Genomic DNA, 19,885 nt, shown 5'->3' with positions numbered 1-19,885 from the left:
CATGCTTTGCCCTTCATATCTCTTCCATCTGGATGTTCATCTGTATCCTTTATCATACCCTTTAATAAACTGGTAAACATAAGTGTTCTGAGTTCTGTGAGCTATTCGAGCAAATAATCGAATCTAAGGAGGTCACGGGAATCTCTGATTTGTAGCCAAGTTGAACACAAGTTGTGGGTAACCTGGGGACCTACTACTTGCGATTGGCATCTAAAGTGGTGGGGAGGGGGCAGTCTTGTAGGACTGAGTCCTTATCCTGTGGCATCTGATGCCATCTCCAGGTAGATAGTGTCAGAATTGAGTTACACTGTAGGACACCTAGGTGGTGTCTCAGAATTGTTTGGTGTGGGAAAAAAACCCACACGTCTGGTGTCAGAAGCGTTGTGAGTGTGGCAGTAGTGTGAGAGCAAAACAGATATGCAGGAGAAGTGTAGGTTTTTCCTACACAGTACACAATTAGCGCTTGGTAAAAGTGAGAAATTATTATTATGCAATGGCTCAAAATATAGCACTTATACACATTTGGGCAATATTAAAGTTGTAACATTTCTGCAACAGATGAAGACTATGATCCATTCGTTTTTACTATGTATAATTTTACAAAAACTATGATTATGAATGGGTGGATTTTTCCATGTTTAATCTCTAGCCAAAATAAGTATTGTTAAGTTTTCATTAACAAAACACAGTCAATTCTGAACTTTTCTCACCAAAAAGCAGAGGTACACCTTACCTTTCTATACCTTGCAGATAAATTGTCCTACTCCACCATCCCCAAACATTGAGGAAAGATTTTTCTTCTCTTTAACCTTGGTCAATTTATACACTAACATAAGGAGATTAGATGGAATACAAGATCCCATTGAGCAAATAGCTAGGTGGGGCTCTTTTCTCTTTAAAGGCAACTTTAGATTAGAATCAAGTTTGAATAAAATAAACAGTTTAGAAAATGTTAGAGAGGTTTGGTCGTCAGTCTTTCTTACTTCTAGAGGTCAAGTTGAAATAAAATAGTAGGAGTCAGACTTTCTGGATTCCTGTGCATATCCAAGCAAGCCCATCACACAACCTCACTAATTTCCATGTCCTCATCCACAGAAGAATCATGTGGAAAGTGCTGTCCAGCCCCACTCCTAAGGTTCTTGTGAGGATTTTAAAAGATTTTTTGTTGGTTAAAAAAAACCTGAAAAACAAAAGCACTCTACAAATGCAAAAAAAAATTTATTCAAATAACTTTCTTCTTACCCAATTTCTTTTTTACACATCATTCAACAGCAGGTAGACTGGCTTATCTGTCAGGAGCAACAGCCCTGAATTAATCCCATTCACGTCTTTGAAGTGTTCTTACCAGTATCTGTAAGAAAAAAATCATACTCGATTAACCAAATAGTGTTCTTTAAAGTTCATTATAAATAAATGGTGTCTGGTCAATAACAGGTTCTCAATAAAAATTTGTTGAATGAATTCGGAAGTTCTATAATTTAAAACATTTGACATGATTTCACTCCCAAGGCTGTTAAAAATCAAAACAGTGGGGCTTCCCTGGTGGCGCAGTGGTTGAGAATCCACCTGCCAATGCAGGGGACACGGGTTCACGCCCCAGTCCGGGAGGATCCCACATGCCGTGGAGCGGCTGGGCCCGTGAGCCATGGCCACTGAGCCTGTGCGTCCGGAGCCTGAGGCCACAACAGTGAGAGGGCCGCGTACCACACACACACACACAAAAAGTCAAAACAATGGCTAAAACAACCTAGTTACTAGGGAGACCTAATTTTCATGTAGAGAGAGTTAAATAATAACAAGAACCAGAGCTTTGCAGTAACTGCTCTTCTTCTGGCCGACTTGATCACTGTGGTGACTGTCCCGCATGAATGTGTAATAGCAACACATTTATTTAGTATTTCTGTTTAAAAAAAGAGTGAACAGTAAAAGTAAAAATTTGAAGATAGTATTAAACTCTTAATTGAAACATATTACAGCATAACGTTGGCAGAAAAAATTAACGTGGATTTCATAAACTCTGTGAATAAGCAGGACATTTGTAATGTGAACAATGGAAGAAGAAGGGAGAAAAGGGTTAAAGGAGTCATTATAGATTCAAGATATTGGTAAATGCTGTCTATAATTCATAAAGAAGGCTGAGAAAGGAAAAAGGGATTCTTTGCATTTTGTTTCTTTGGTTTTTTAACATCATATTAGCAGAGACTTTCTACCATCTGTCTTTCTTCAATATTCGTCTCAACATTTTGCTATTTGTTAGCATTTTTTCTTTCTTTAAACAGTTTTATTGAGATACCATTCTCACATAATTCACCCATTTAGAGTGTACAGTCCAATGGTTTTTAGTATATTCACAAGATTGTACAACCACTACCACCATTTAATTCCAGAACATTTTCATCACCCCTAAACAAGCTCCTACCTATTAGCAGTCACTCCCCATTTCCACCCCTTCCCCCAGGACAACCATTAATTTACTCTCTTACCTCTATAAATTTGCCTATTCTGGACATTTCATACAGATGGAATCATACAATATGTGGTCTTTGGTGATTGGCTTCTTTCACTTAGATAATGTTTTCAAGGTTCATTCTGTTGCAGGATGTATCTGTGTTTCATTTCTCTTTGTTGCTGAGTAATATTCCATTGTGTGGAAGTACCACATTTTATTAATTCTTTCATCAAGTGATAGACATTTGGGTTGTTTTCATTTTAAGGCTGTTTTGAATAATACTGCTGTGAACCTTCGTGTGCAAGTTTTTGTGAGTATACATCTAAGAGTGGAATGGCTGGGTGATATAGCAGCACTGTGCCAACTTTTTAAATAAACTTTTAAAAATTTGAGATACAATTCACATACCACAAAATCCACCATTTTAAAGTGTACACTTGGGCTTCCCTGGTGGCGCAGTGGTTGCGCGTCCGCCTGCCGATGCAGGGGAACCGGGTTCGCGCCCCGGTCTGGGAAGATCCCACATGCCGCGGAGCGGCTGGGCCCGTGAGCCATGGCCGCTGGGCCTGCGCGTCCGGAGCCTGTGCTCCGCAACGGGAGAGGCCACAGCAGAGGGAGGCCCGCATACCAAAAAAAAAAAAAAAAAAAAAAAAAAAATAAAGTGTACACTTTACTGGGTTTTAGTATATACACAAGGCTATGCAACCATCATCAACATCTAATTACAGAAAAATTTCACCACCACAAATAGAAACCCTGTACCCATTACCCTTGAATTAACCTTGGATCAGTAAGCCTAGATGCCTCTGCTCTTTCTTTTGCCTTGGGAAAATGATTTAAAACACATTGTCATTTTTATTAAAATCAAAATTTCAAGTGGGTTTTTGAAAAATAAGCACATTGACTTTCTAAAATAATGGGTTTATTGAGATGTAATTCACATACCATAAAATTCACACGTAAAAGTGTACAATTTAGTGGTTTATAGTACATTCACAAAGTTGTGCATTCATTACCACTGTCTAATTCCAGAATATTTTCATCGTGTCAAAAAGAAACCCTTTACCCACTACCAGTCATTCCCCATTCTCCCCTTCCCCTAGCCTCTGGCAACCACTAATTTACTCTCTGTCTCTGTAGATTTTCCTATTCTGGACTATGTTTAACTTTCTGAAGTGTAAAAAAGAATTCTTATACCATTGTCCATTAACCACTTCTTTGAAGCATAAATCATTTGGCTACACACACATGCATTCACACAGACACACACACACACACCTATTGTTTTTGTCACTACTGACATTTTCACACCTCCGTGCCACTTTGTTGTACTCACAGGTGAGCTCAGCACCTGTTAAAATACCAAAGTGGGGAAAATACAAGCAGCATATGGCAAATTATTGGTATCCTCAATAGAGAGATTTACTCATCTCTCCAGTGATCATATAATTACAAACTAAAACAAGATAATTTTTCTTTTTTAATATATTTATTTATTTTTGGCTGCTTTGGGTCTTCGTTGCTGGGCGTGGGCTTTCTCTAGTTGCGGCAAGCGGGGGCTACTCTTTGTTGCGGTGCGCAGGCTCCTCATTGTGGTGGCTTCTCTTGTTGCGGAGCATGGGCTCTAGGCGCACGGGCTTCAGTAGTTGTGGCATGTGGGCTCAGTAGTTGTGGCTCGTGGGCTCTAGAGTGCACGCTCAGTAGCTGTGGCGCACGGGCTTAGTTGCTTCGCAGCGTGTGGGATCTTCCGGGAGCAGGGCTCGAACCCATGTCTCCTGCATTGGCAGGCGGATTCTTAAACCACTGCACCACCAGGGAAGTCCAAAACAAGAAAATTTTTAAATCAAAAATACCTCTTCCAAAAGAGAATCTAAACACTATAATACCCAGAATTGCTGCGGATGTAAGCAAAGAGGCACTCTCATACACTGTCAATTGGAATTTAAAGTTTTATAACACTTCTCAAGCCCAATTTTGCCACGCGTCAAAAACCTTTAACATATGTGTCTTTTTGACCCAGAAATTCCACTTTAAGGAATTTATTATTAGGAAATTACCTTAGGAACCCTTAAAGATATATGTGTGTGTGTGTGTGTGTGTGTGTGTGTGTGTGTGTAAGGTTGTTCATTATCTCATTGATATTTAAGATATCAGAAAACAGGAAAAAATTCTAAATATTTTTTAAGAGAAAGGGGTTAGTTACTTAGCTTACCAAAGAGCCATATGATCAATTACCAAGCTGCTGTTAAAAATTATATTGAGGACCAGTGATAAACAGTGGATTTTAAATAAAAACCACATCATCATTTACATTAGCACCCCCCAAAATGAAATACTTAGGTATAAATCTAACAAAATATGTACAAGAGCTATATGAGAAAAACTCCCAAACTCTAATGAATGAAATCAAATAAATGGAGAGATAGTCTGTGTTCCTGAATAGGAAGAGTCAGTATCATCAAGACGTCAGTTCTTCCCAACTTAATTTATAGATTCATTGCAATCCCAATCAAAATCCCAACAAGTTCATCCATTCTAGCAAAGTAAGACAAGAAATAGTCATTAATAATAAAAAAATGAAGTGATACTTGGTAAGGAAAAGAAGACCACAAATAGTTGAAGTGTGTGTGTATGTGTGTGTGTGTGTGTGTGTGTGTGTGTGTGTGTGTAAGGTTGTTCATTATCTCATTGATATTTAAGATATCAGAAAACAGGAAAAAATTCTAAATATTTTTTAAGAGAAAGGGGTTAGTTACTTAGCTTACCAAAGAGCCATATGATCAATTACCAAGCTGCTGTTAAAAATTATATTGAGGACCAGTGATAAACAGTGGATTTTAAATAAAAACCACATCATCATTTACATTAGCACCCCCCAAAATGAAATACTTAGGTATAAATCTAACAAAATATGTACAAGAGCTATATGAGAAAAACTCCCAAACTCTAATGAATGAAATCAAATAAATGGAGAGATAGTCTGTGTTCCTGAATAGGAAGAGTCAGTATCATCAAGACGTCAGTTCTTCCCAACTTAATTTATAGATTCATTGCAATCCCAATCAAAATCCCAACAAGTTCATTTGTGGATATTGGCAAACAGATTCTAAAGTTTATATGCAGAGGGAAAAGATACAGAATAGCCAACACAGTATTGAAGAACAAAGTTGGAGGACTAACACTATAGATTTCAAAACTTACTACAGTAAAGCTACAGTAATTAAGACTATGTGAAATTGGCAAAAGAATAGACAAATAGTTTAGCGGAACAGAATAGACAGTCCAGAAATAGACCCACATAAATATAGTCAACTGATCTTTGACAAAGAAGCAAAGGCAATACAATGGAGCAAAGACAGTCACTTCGACAAATGGTGGTGGAACAACTAGACATCCACACACAAAAAATGAATCAAGACACAGACTTTAGGCCCTTCACAAACATTAATTCAAAATGGATCATAGACCTAAACATAAAATGCAAAATTATAAACTCCTATAAGATAACATAGGAGAAAACCTAGTGACTTTTTTGATACACAAAAGGCACAATCCATTAAAGAAATAATTAATACTGGATTTCATTAAAAACATTTGCTCTGTGAAAAATGATGTCAAGATAATGAGAAACAAGCCACAGACGAGAGAAAATATTTATGAAAGACACATCTGATAAAGAACTGTTATACAAAATATACAAATAATTCTTAAAATACAACAATAAGAAAACAAACAACCCAGTTAAAAAATGGGCCGAAGAATTTAACAGACACCTTGTCAGAGAAGATATACAAATGGCAAATAAGCTATGAAAAGATGCTTCACATCATATGTCATTAGGGAAATGCAAATTAAAACAACAACGAGATAGCACTACGCATCTATTTAGAGTGGCCAGAATGTGGAACACTTACAATACCAAATGCTGGCAAGAATGTGAAGCAACAGGAACACTCATTCCTTGCTGGTGGGAATGCAAAATGGTACAGCCACTTTGGAAGACAGTTTGGTGGTTTCTTACAAAAGTAAACCTACTCCTACTATATCATCCATCAGTCATGCTCCTTGGTGTTTATCCAAAGGAGTTGAAAGTAAATGTCCATACAAAAACCTGCACATGGATGTTTATAGCAGCTTTACTCATAACTGCCCAAACTTGGAAGCTACCAAGATGTCCTTCAGCATGTGAATGGATAAATAAACTGTGGTACATACAGACAATTGAACAGTATTCTGCAATAAAAAGAAATGAGCTATCAAGCCATGAAAAGACATGGAGGAATCTTAAATGTATATTACTAAGTTAAAGAAATTAACCATATAAGTTAACTATTTATATTTGTTCTCTATGTAATATTGTATTTTAATTTTTAAAATATTATGCAACTTAGCAATGAATACTTTTATAGTTAAAAAAGGACACAAAAGTGGCAATGAATTTTTTTTAAACTCTGAAATATTACAAGATAAATAACATAAATCTTGTGAAAGAGGAAAGGCTTCATCTTTCACTTTGTCAAAAAGTAGTTGCTAAAACAGCAACCAGGGATTTCAGGAGGGAAAAAAAGCAGAACAAGTCCTTATGTACCCTTTTGCCATGGCATTGGCCAACAGAAAGAACTGAGGAAGGCTGTCAGTCTTTTTAAAACGACGCAGCCCCCGTGGTAAAGACTATTCAAGCGATTTTATGTGTTCTAGAAGGAAGTCTTTGAACTACGGATCCTTCCCTGAGAAAGTTCCTTTTTCAATGACCAAATAGAAAGGAACCCTTTCTGAAGATTGTCTTGGAGGATTAGATGTCTGTGGGGATGGATGGATGGATGGATGGATTAATTGATAGATGGATGGATGGGCAGATGGCCAAGTGGACAGATTGACGGATGGATGGAGGGAGAGACAGATGGACAGACGGACGGACACAGGGATAGATGGATGATGAATGGATGGGTGGATAGGTGGGTGGATGGGTGAATAGAAAGCATAGCTGTTGACTACATGAAAACATGGAATAGTCTCTAGAAATGTTAATCCCTTAAGAATTTACAGTTAATTACATAATTAAATCAACAAATAATTATTGAAAGCCAACTGCTAGACACTGCATTTGGCAAGGTCCCTGAAGTACATTGTCCTTGACCTCATGAAGCATTCAAACTAGAGGCAGAGACAAAGAGCATGCAAATTAATACATCAATTATTAAAAATTATGAAAAGTACTTTCAAGAGAATTATCATTATCATCCTAATTTTTAACTCCATTAAATTAGAAACAAGTTAGAGGTGCCAATTCCTTCTTACAGGAGAAACACTGGCCACCACAGAGAGAGGGGGCCCTAAGATCACATTTTAAAAATGTGAATATTGGCCAAGTTGCTTGACCTCTGGGCCAACTTTGCTGCTGCCAAAAAAAAAAAAAAAAAAAGTAAGAAGGATAAATTTAATTCACATTTGTATTTGAAGATCAACTAAAAAAGTGCACTGCATATAAAATATATTGCATATATACCAACTCAGAAACATTTATTATAACTGAAATTTTAAAATATTTTTATGGGCTTCCCTGGTGGCGCAGTGGTTGAGAGGCCACCTGCCGATGCAGGGGACACGGGTTCGTGCCCCGGTCCGGGAAGATCCCACATGCTGCAGAGCGGCTGCGCCCGTGAGCCATGGCCACTGAGCCTGCGCGTCCAGAGCCTGTGCTCCGCAGCGGGAGAAGCCACAACAGTGAGAGGCCCACGTACTGCAAAAAAAATATATATATTTTTTTTATTAAATATATCTCTTTTCACTTTGTATATCTATAATATCTAACTCTTGGAATTATTTTTAAAATACTGCTACCATACTTAAAAGTATTCCATCACTATTGTATTAAGCTGCCCTCCGGTGGCTTTTAATTTAGTATATATCTTTAACTACATTAGTATCTGATGTGAAGTATATTTAAGGCACTGTAGTTTGTTTAATACCATATTAATTCCTACTTTCTAAATGTACTTATTTGGCAGAGGCTTTGAAATTTTCATTTAATAAAAATAGACACTGGCTAATGTCCAGAACAGGGAAAAACAATTAGAAAATTCATGAAGCAGGGTTTCTACAGCCAGTGCAACGAATCATCACTTATTAGCATTGTTTCTCTTATTATCATTATAGTACAGGAGTGACTGATATGAGCCTCAATCATAAAGCACAGAATATAACAATCAAAAACGCCTGAAAACTAAAATACATTTATCAAGTAATGGTCCCTCATACATACTAAAGGCTCCCGTATCACACAATACAGTTAACCTTGGCAATGAACGTATAGAATATTCTCATTAATGAACTGGCTAAATGTCACTGCCCCAAATAATTTTATAGAGCTGTCTTTTAACTTCCTGCCAAAGATAAATGTGATATACCTGTTGAAAAGATACTTTTGGTCAAACCAGTCCCTTGTCTTTTGATAATAAAATGGAAATTGTCAATCACTTTTGTTTTATTTTGTTGAACTTTCTCTAGTATAATGATTGTACTGTACAAAATGACCTTGATTATAAGAACAATATATTTTAACCATAAGTGTTTGCAAGTTAGAGTATCATTCAAATTTTCCTATTATTATTGTTTTTAGATAAGGCAAGATCTATTTGGACACATTAAATTATTTATCTTACATGTATACTCTTTAGTTCAGGGAAAGGAGATCCAAATTACATGAGATTAAACATTTTTTAAGTTCAAATGTTTATTTAGGTATTTGAGTACCTTCTGTGTGCCTAACCCTGCACTCTAGAAAACATGTCCATTCCAGAATAGGAGCTCCAAATACATTTTAAGCTGTTGCAATTGAGAGGAAAAGTGCTCCAATGGTTCAGGAAAGAATTGAGAGCTATATTAGCTGCAGGGGGGAATAAAAGCCTCATAGAGGAAATGGCACTTGAACTGGGCTGTGATAGATTGATGGGATTTTGGTGGCAAAGAATCAAATGTTGAACACATTTCAGATCAGAAAATAAAGATGGACAAAAAGATGTAAGGGGATCACCTGTTGGTGAAAAACATTGAGGGAACTGAGCTGAACATCAGTCATCAAATCTACACAGTGTTATGGTTGAATACAGAAATAAATCTGCAGCTATGTTTAGCGAAATTCAGAAGAGTCAAAGCAACAATAGTTTTACCTAATTAGGTAACACATATGAACTGCTATTCATCAGCACCATTGAGCAATTGACCATTATTAGTAGAATTAGTAGGATCTATGGATCAATGGTTATAACAGAGACTAAATGCAATTATTACGTTATTTTAAGCTGCTCAAGTTTTTAAGAACTGAGATACCATTTAAACAGGGAAATGCACAAATCTTATGTGTACAGTTTGGTCCGTTTTCACAAAACTGACACACAGGTTTCAGTTCTGACACCTGTGGTCATCCACACTCCCATCAAGATAAAGAATGTTCTATCACAGCAGAAAGTTCTCTCAGCTCATTCCCAGTTATCCCACCACCACCACCCGCAAGCAACTGCTGTTCTGATTTCTGTAACCATAGATTAGTTTTGCCTGTTCTTGAATTTCATGTAAGTGAAATCATACAGTGTGTACTCTTTTCAGTCTGGGTCCTTTCACTCAAGCACAATGTTTGTGAGACTCATCCTTGTGGTTGTATTAGCAGTTAGTCCCTTTTTATTGCTGAGTTGCATTCCACTGTATGAATCTATCACAGTTTATCTACTCTCCTCTTTATGGATACCTGAGCTGGTTCCAAGTTAAGGCTACCAGGAATAAAGCTGCTATGAACTCTTACGTATAGATCTTTGTGTAGTCATCTTTTCATTTCACTAAGGTACATATTTAGGAGTGGGATTGCTGAATTGTATGGTAAGTATATGTTTAACTTTATAAGAAACTGCCAAACAATTTCCCAGAGTGGCTATATCATTTTATACTTCCACTAGCAAAACATGAGAGTCTATAGAGTTTTTATTCTCTTTAGTTTCAGTCATTCTAGAGGGTGTACAGTATCTCTTGTGGTTTAAAACTGTATTTTTATAAGAACTTAATGATGTTGAGCATTTTTCAAGTGCCTATTGGCCATTTCTGGGTCTTTTTTGTGAAATGACTGTTCAAACGTTTTTAACTGTTTTTATCTTTAATATATTTTATTTTATTTTTTGCTGCGTAGGGTCTTAGTTGTGGCATGCGGGATCTTCTGTTGCGGTGCACAGGCTCCTTGCTACGCTGGGCGGGCTTCTCTCTAGTTGCGGCGTGCAGGCTCCAGAGCACGTGGGCTCTGTAGTTGAGGCACACAGGCTCTCTAGTTGTGGCCCGCGTGCTCATTAGTTACGGTGCACTGGCTTAGTTGCCCCGCGGCATATGGGATCTTAGTTCCCTGACCAGGGATCAAACCCGCATCCCCTGCATTGGAAGGAGCATTCTTAACCACTGGACCACCAGGAAAGTCCTTTGACTATTTTTAAGATTGGATTTTTTAATATTCTTATCAAGTTGCAGGTACTTTTCATATATTTAGGGTGCAGGTGTTTGGTCAGACACATGTGTTGTAAATGTATTCTCCTAGCCTGTGGCTTATCTGTTTGGTCTCTTAACATTGTCTTTTTGAAAGTGTTTATTTATTTATTTATTTATTTATTTATTTATTTATTGGCCATGCTGCATGGCTTGTGGGATCTTAGTTCCCTCACCAGGGATCGAACCTGGGCCCACAGTAGTGAAAGCGCTGAGTTTTAACCACTGGACCACTGGGGAATTCCCTGCAAGTGTTTAATTTTGATGAAGTCCAATTTACCAATTTTTTTTTTCCTTTTGTGGTCAGTGTTTCCTGTTTTCCTCAGGAAATCTTTGCCTACCCCAAGATTGCAAAGATATTGTCCTATGATTTCTTCTAGAAGCTTTATCGTTTTAGATTTTATGTTTAGGTCTATAATCCATCTTGAATTAATTTTTGTGTATGGTGTGAGGTATGAGTTGAGTTCCATTTTTCCCCACATGAATATCTAGTTGTTTCAGCACTGATGCAACGACTTTATTAAGTTTAATTTCTCTGAAATTATGTCAAGACACAGGACACTTTTAAAAGATTACTGAAAAAAGGGAAATTAGGAGTAAAAAGGGCACTTGACTCATACTTGAGTCATTCTCTGAACTCATACAGCAAACATGCACAAATGACTGTTAAAATTTTTAAAAATACAGCCACCACACATATGAATTTCTGACAGCTCTATTCCCTGAATGAACTAACAAAACTATTTTATATGGAAAGGGTGCTCAATCTGTAGGAGAATCCTGACTTGTTTGAAAACTTGCAGCATCTTTCTATTTCACTAAGTGCCTCTGAAGCCAGTTAAATATTTTAGAGGTGGGGAGGAACCTTGAGTGGACCTTTTGACCGTGCAAAAATAAAACCCAAATCTCTCTAAATAGAAGTCTTAAGGACTCCTAGGAGCTAGACTGCACACGATGACACACATTGGGCTGGGGCAGGCTTTATACCAGGACAAGAGAAGAAAACTAGATTTTTCTCTCTCTTTGGTCCTCAGATGAGATGGGGGTTTGCGTTCTGGGTAGGTGGTAATTTGGAGGAGGCATAAACATGGGGTAGAAGTAAGGGGTGGAGGGTGGGGTAGGTGAGCAGCATTTTAGCAACAAGTCAAGGAATAAAATCAAAGGTCAGAATCCCCCTTGGGAAAGGTTTAGCTGTGAACCCCTGAATTACTCATTTCCAGTGGCTGGTTTCCTGCATGTTTTTCCATTCCATAGACTCCCAAGTTCTTGGTAAAGTTATAGCTAAATCTTGCTTAGGGAAGTTACGAGAGGGGCTGTGCTTCAGCTTGGAGTGAAATTGAAAGGGTAGGGGGCAGCAACCTCAAAAAAGTGACCTGTGAAAAGCTGAAAGAATAAACAGAAAAGCTTTGCAAGCAGAATATAAACCACAGAGAGAATACCAAGTGTTTGTTTTAGATGTAACATATTCCAACTTATATGAGGTTCTGTGTATTTACTGTGAGGATTTCTATGTTTTCAAGTAGAAAATTTAGATTTAGAGAAGGATTAATTAATGAAGCAAAGAGTAGGGTCACACACGATTTGACTCTTTTTAAAAAAAGCAGTTTGAAAGATGAAAGCTAAATGAAGGTATGAGTGTAATTCTACAGCACAAAAGTTATATTCATGGGGTCACCTTGGAATTGTCTCACTTACACAAAATCATCTAAGTGAGTGCTTCTCAAATTTTAATGTTCCTTCTGAAACTAATATATGTCAATTATACCTCAATAAATTTTTAAAAAAACTTTAATGTTCATACAAATAATCTGTGGATTCTGATTCAGAAGAACTAGGATGGAACCTAGGAGTCTATATCTTTAACAAGTCTAAAGCAGTGGTTCTTCAAGTTCTGTGCCTAGACCAACAGCGTCAGTACCACTTGGGAACTGGTCAGAATGAAAATTCTCAGACCACACTTCAGAACTGCTGTCCTGACAACTCTTGAGGTGGGACCCAGCAATCTGACTGAACAAGCCCTCCAGGGGATTCTGATGCACACTCAAGTTTGAAACCCAATGCTCTAGAGCTGCACTGTCAGTCATATGTATAAAATTAAATAAAAGTAAAAATTCACTTCTTCAGCATCATTAGCCACATTTCAAATACTCAATAGCCACATGGGGTAATGGCTACCCTATTGGACAAAGAAGACATAGAACATTTCCATCATTGTAAGAAGTTCTATGAGACAGTGCTGCTCTAGAGTACTATGTATTTGCAACGCTGGCTTCACATGAGAATCACACAGTGGGATTTTTTTTAAGTACCATGTCTTGGGCCCACACCAGACCAACTGAGTCAGAATCTCTGGGAGTGAGATCTTAATCCTCAAAAATTCCTTCTGCACCTGCCCTAAGCTATGAAGATCACCAGCAGTAGAAGTGGGAATAGGAGGTTGGGTAGATAATCCCATCTACTGCAGTATCAAGGAATGAGAGATGGGTTTTTCTAAAATCCCACACTGGGACTTTGAATGTTTTACCTCCATAAACTTCCTTCCTATGGACAAAACAGAGACAGTATCTTCCTTCAAAGAGTTTATAATTCAGCTGGGAAGTCAGTCCTCAAGTAAACTATAAATAATACAGAGAAACAAGAGTTATGAAATGAGGTATACTATGTGCTTTAGGAACCCACAGCAGAGGAATTTAGGGGTCAGGAAGGATCTTCCCAGACAAGGGACATTTAAGTTGAGTCCATAAGGATGAATAGGAATCTTTCAGAAGAATAGGAGGGGTGGAAAGTTTCCCAGGCAAAAACAACAATATGTCCAAAACCTCGAAAGCAAGAGAGACTATGGTGAGTTCAATGAACTGAATGAAGTTAAGAATGACTGGAGTGTGTGGTAACACAGGAGATGGGCTGCAGAGGTTTTGGGGACCAGACGTCACAGGGCTTTATAAATAAGGTGACCTTTTATCCCATTTTCTCAGACAGTCTCAGCTTACACACCTGTTCCTTCATAATTATTAACAGCATTCCCTTTCACTCTCCAAAGTGCCCCGTTCGGACGATAAATTAAATGGTCATATTTCCCACAGGTAAAACTTCAACTTTATCCTAATGGGAACATATTGACAAATTTTAGCCAGAGAATTGACATTGTTCAAGTGTTTTGAAACAATTCCTTTGGCTGCAGAGAGAACAATGAATTGAAGACCAGTTAGAAGGCTGTTACAATTATACAGGCAAGAGACGATAGTGTCCTGGAGTTGTGGCATTGTGCATGGAGAAAAGTGGATGGAACTGTGAACTACTAAGAAAAGAGGAAGATAACAATTGAGTGTATGGACAGATGGGAGTCAAGTTGACCACTTTTCTAGCTTGGGCAGGGAGTAATATCATTTGCTATGGTAGAAGAGGAAGAAGGAAGGAAAACATTTTTGAGATTAATGAGGTGTGCTGAATGATTCAAAAATGTCAAGTAAAATGAGGTCTGAAAATTCACTGGCCACATTGATGAGAGAAGTTTTTCTGGATTTTATGGGGCTAATGACTACATTGCAATGGAATGAATAGTAGGTGAATGGAATGGAAGGGAAATGAAGGGAAGAAATTGAGTAGAGATAACTCAGGAAGCTTGGCTTTAAAGAGCAGGGGAGGGCCTTCCCTGGTGGTGCAGTGTTTAAGAATCCGCCTGCCAATGCAGGGGACGTGGGTTCGAGCCCTGGTCCGCGGAGCAACTAAGCCCGTGCGCCACAACTACTGAGCCTGTGTTCTAGAGTTCGTGAGCCACAACTCCTGAAGACTGCATGCCTAGAGCCCGTGCTCCACAACAAGAGAAGCCACCACAATGAGAAGCCCGCACACTGCAACAAAGAGTAGCCCCCGCTCACCGCTAGAGAAAGCCTGCGAGCAGCAACGAAGACCCAGCACAGCCAAAAAATAAATAAATTGATTTTTAAAAAATAATTTTAAAAAAATAAAGAGGAGGGGAGAAATGTAGCTGTGAGAAATTGAAATTGGAGGTTTCCTTTCTTTTAAATAGTTTTTCCATGTGTAATAGCTAATTAGAAGGATCAGATAGAGAAGATTTGAAGATGTGGAAAAGAGAAGCAAGAGAGAAGGATCCAGAGCATAAACGAAGGTTTATTAGTTACCTATTGCTGCATAAGAACTTATCCCCAAATTTAGCAGCATAAAACAGTAAATATTTATTATCTCACAGTTCCTGTGTGTCAGAAACCAGGGCACAGCCTAACTGGCACTTCTGGCTCACAATCTCTCATGAAGTTGCTGTCAGGCAATTTGCTGGGTCTGTGGTCTCATCTGATGACAACAATGGGGGAAGAGGATCTGCTTCTATATTTCCTCATGTATTACCGTCACCATTCAGCTGCTCACAGGCTGTTGGGCTGAGAGCCTCAGTTCCTTGTTGGCTGTCAGCCAGTGGCCTCCCTTGGCCCGTGAACGTCTCCATAAGGCACCTCACAACATAGCAGCTGGCTTCCTTCAGGGTCCGTAAGTGAGAGAGGAAGAAGGAGCTAGAAAGTCCCCAAGACAGAAGTCATAATATGTTTGTTAACCTATAACCTCAGAAGTTACATTCTATTACTTTCACTGTCTTCTCTTCTGGCGGAGAAGTCACCTATGTCCGACCTTCACTCAGGGGGAGGGAGTTTCACACGGTATGAATATGGTTAAGTGAGAGTCATGGGGAGCCATTTCACAGACTGCCTGCCACAGAGTAATCAGCTACCAACAGAAGAGGGAGACCTCTTCTCCGGTAACAGAAAGGAAGGGGAAAGAGTTGGATGTAGATTAGGGCAGTTTTGGATAATTGCAGTGAGAATGGAGAGAGTACTTTTCAGATGGCTTCTATTTTCTATGCCAAGTAAGACACACCATTTTTTAAAAATTTATTTTATTTAGTTAGTTTTGGCAGCGTTGGGTCTTCCTTCCTGCGCGCGGGCTTTCTCTAGTTGCGGCGAGCGGGGGCTGCTCTTCGTTGTGGCGCACGGGCTTCTCATTGCGGTGGCTTCTCTTGCTGCGGAGCATGCGCTGTAGGCACACGGGCTTCCGTAGTTGTGGCTCGCGGGCTCTAGAGCGCAGGCTCAGTAGTTGTGGCGCATGGGCTTCGTTGCTCCGCAGCGTGTGGGAACTTCCCGGACCAGGGCTTGAACCCTTGTTCCCTGCACTGGCAGGCGGATTCTTAACCACCGCGCCACCAGGGAAGCCCCACACCATCTTCTTTTGAGAATTAAGAGGAAACTGGAGTTTTGATAGTAGAGAAACTTTGAAACAATCACTGTTGGGTATAAGAGAAAGAAGTGAGCTGGGAAACAGAGGACTGACTGGGAATATTATGGGCCCAGCTGAAGTGGGGATCCACAAAATTATAGTAAAATAAATCTGCCCAGAAGGGGGATTTTTCTCCAGCAGCACTTAGTAATAGGCAAGAGGAAGTTCTCCATGGCTACTTTCTGATGATTGCCCACTTTCCCTTAGGGTGACATGGAAAGCATGAAAAATTGCTGAGGCTGACACCAAAATTTATATAACCCTAAAATTGAACAAAATAGCTGCCAGTGCAGAGTCTAAAAAAGGAACCTGTCACACAGAGTTTCATTTGCCACAAAATGCATGGAGAGTCAGGTTAGCCCAAAATAGGCCAGGTTGCTAAGTTATTGGGTTAGCCAAAAAGTTCGTCGGGTTTTTCCATAACATCTTATGGAAAATTCCAATCGAACTTTTTGGCCAACCCAATATATGCCATAAAGTTGATTATCTGCCTTCACTGGAATTCATGCTTGCTAAAGATAGTTAAACCCATCGACCACAGGAGAGTGTTATAAGTCTTTCATTGCTTATTTTGGAAAATATTTTTTTTTTTAATGAAAAATCCCCAAAATGAATTTTTGAGAAACAGGTTCACTGGTTTACTCTGCCTTCTGAACAAAACTTAATTAAAGCTCTACTCTGATGCTTCTATTTCTTATATATAAAACTAGTCCTATTCTAAGAAGAATGAGAACCTTTCCCTAGACTGGAGGCCTGCCTAGTGACTGGGAGGGGCTATCAACCTGTCACGGTTGGCCCTCTGCCAAGTGAGCTAATCACGTGTCAGCTGCCTTGCCGATGCTTGGCCACTGCAGTGGAGGGAAGGCCCTGACAAAAACAGGCATATACAGCACCGTCTCCCACCCTTGTGTGCATGTGTTGTTGGACCATGAAAGTGAAAATATTCAGGCTCTCTAGCCTGACTCCCCTCAGCCTTGCCTCACCTCTTTCTTTATATTCTAGTACCTAGGGAACAAAGGATGTCCAAAGAATAGAACATAAAAAGGCAACATGGGACTTCCCTGGTGGCGCAGTGGCTAAGAATCTGTCTGCCAATGCAGGGGACACAGGTTCGAGCCCTGGCCCGAGAAGATCCCACATGCCGCGGAGCAACTAAGCCCGTGTGCCACAACTACTGAGCCTGCGCTCTAGAGCCCGTGAGCCACAACTACTGAGCCCACGTGCCACAACTACTGAAGCCCGTGCGCCTGGAGCCTGTGCTCCGCAACAGGAGAAGCCACCGCGATGAAAAGCCTGCGTGCCTCATCAAAGAGTAGCCCCCGCTCGCGCAACTAGAGAAAGCCCGCGCGCAGCAGTGAAGACCCAACACAGCCAAAAATAAATAAATAAATAAATTTATATTAAAAAAAGGCAATGTAAGGCAGGAGATGAACTTCTGCTACTCCAGAGACAGTTCAAAGCCAGAACACAAACATGTTGAGACGATAGGCGTTGCATTTCTCCATAGTTGAGATTTTCAAAGACAGGAGAGTCTGAACAGCACAGAAACAAGGAAGTTTAGGGTTAGCCAATAAGCATGGTTGACACATTGACCATGATAGGGTAGGACATGGAGACCGGAGGGCCTGAGAGATGTGAAGAGGGCAGTATTGTCGATGGGTGGGTGGTGTTGATAAAGCAGACCAGAGGTGCCAAGGGTGACTGAACCACTGAGCTAGAAGGAGAAGCAGTTGTAGCCCTAAACTGGGCTTTGAATTCACTCCCTCTGGGAGTTTTACAGTGTTATCATGGTATAATGGCTTTTGCCCACTAACTGCTAAGCATGACATGGTTTATACGGGAGAATGCTTTCCAGATTCCAGTGTTTTTACAGAGATTTAGTCACCTCTCTTCTGTAGAGTGGAGACTCCTACCTAGATCTTGTGGGAGGAATAGAGCAGCCAAAACAGGCCTGGGTAATCACTAGATATGACAACTGAGAGAGATTAAGTTATGTAACAGGTAAAAATCCTTCCTGGTACAAGATTGCCCTTCAAGCAACATATTCCTTCAAAATATCTTTTCCTTACTATTGAAGGGGAAATGCTCGCTGTAGAAAACTTGGGAAACTGATCCAGCCATTTACCCATTCATTCAGTGAAAACACAGAGAGCCTTGGTGGCTTTGTTGGAGTCACAGGGATACAACAACAAATATGGCAGATAAGGTCCCTGCTTTCATGGGCCCTGCTTCCTAGTGAGGGAGACTGCTAAGTAAAAAGCATAATATTTTAGTTAAGGAAAAAATGATCAGGGCAATGAGATGAAGAATGACTGCTGGGTGGGGTGGGGAGTGGAGACACAGCAGATGCGGTGCTCAGAAAAGGCCTCCTACAGGAGATGACAGTTGAACTGAGATCTGAATAATGAGAAGGGATCAGTCAGAACTGGGAGAAGGGCATGTTAAGTGAAAGTAATACTTGCCAAGCCCTTAAAATGGGAGAGATGTTAGCCAAGGCTAGGAACTGACCACAGCCCACTGGGGCTGGAGTTGAATGAGCCAAGCAAAGAGCTGTCGGAGATTCAGTTAGAGTAGTCGGCAAAAGCAGGACTGTGAAAGACCCTGCGGATGGTGGGAAGGATTAGCATTTTGTTCCAGGTGCAATGGAAAGTCAAGTTGGGATTTTAGTCAAGGAAGACACATGATTTTTCTACATTTTTAAAAGATGACTTTGGAGAAAGGAGGGGGGATAAATTAGGAGTTTGGGAGTAAAATATATATACTACCATATATAAAATAGATAACCAACAAGGACCTATTTTTATATATTGTAAATAAACCGAATAACTGTGCTGTACACCTGAAACTAACACAACAATGTAAATCAGCTATACCTCAACAAAAATTTTTTTTTAAAAAAGATGACTTTGGCTGCTTTGTGAACAATGAATAGGGAAGGTATAAGAAAGTATTAAAAAGAAAACAAAATCTATGAATATGTTTCCAGAATCATAATTCTAATGCATGTACAGTTTTTTTGTGTTTGTTTTTATGGGGGTTTTTTGTTTGTTTTTTTGTTTTTGCTCCAGAAAGCTTTATTGTTTCCATTTGGTCCCTGGCTTGGGAAAGGGGCAGGTACAGTTTTGTGTCTACTTTTATCATTCCATATCACAAGGATAGAACCATGTCATTAAAAGTCATATGAAATAATTTTTCAAGTGAATGCATGAAACTCTTGTCTGTGTCTTACCTTAATTTGTTTCACCAGTCCCCTATTGCTGGGCAATTAACTTATTTCCAATTTTGCCTGTTTTAACTATGGCAGCTATAGTGATATTTTTATTTAATCTTCGGCTACATTTTCTACCCCATTAGGATCCATTCCTATATGTGGAATGGGACTATAGGATCAAAAGATACGAGAGTGCCGGGCTTCCCTGGTGGCATAGTGGTTGAGAGTCCTCCTGCTGATGCAGGGGTCACGGGTTCGTGCCCCGGTCCGGGAAGATCCCACATGCCGTGGAGCGGCTGGGCCCGTGAGCCATGGCCGCTGAGCCTGCGCGTCCGGAGCCTGTGCTCCGCAACGGGAGAGGCCACAGCAGTGAGATGCCGCGGAGCGGCTGGGCCCGTGAGCCATGGCCGCTGAGCCTGCGC

At 39.7% G+C, this 19,885-nt stretch overlaps 1 protein-coding gene across 1 annotated transcript in view; it reads right to left on the bottom strand.

Annotated features, from left to right (window-relative positions):
• Nucleotides 1–1,276: 1,276 nt before the first annotated feature.
• PTTG1IP2 (PTTG1IP family member 2) overlaps nucleotides 1,277–19,885 on the bottom strand; it is a 74,049-nt gene continuing 55,440 nt past the window's right edge. The window contains exon 8 of the mRNA XM_055084688.1: nucleotides 1,277–1,351. The gene's annotated coding sequence lies outside the window, so the exon portion shown is untranslated. The remainder of the gene's footprint in view (nucleotides 1,352–19,885) is intronic.

Source organism: Physeter macrocephalus, chromosome 5 (assembly GCF_002837175.3).
Source record: "Physeter macrocephalus isolate SW-GA chromosome 5, ASM283717v5, whole genome shotgun sequence".
NCBI classification, from domain to species: Eukaryota; Metazoa; Chordata; class Mammalia; order Artiodactyla; family Physeteridae; genus Physeter; species Physeter macrocephalus.
Note: the sequence above shows the minus strand (reverse complement) of the source record. Positions and strands in the feature narration are given on the sequence as shown.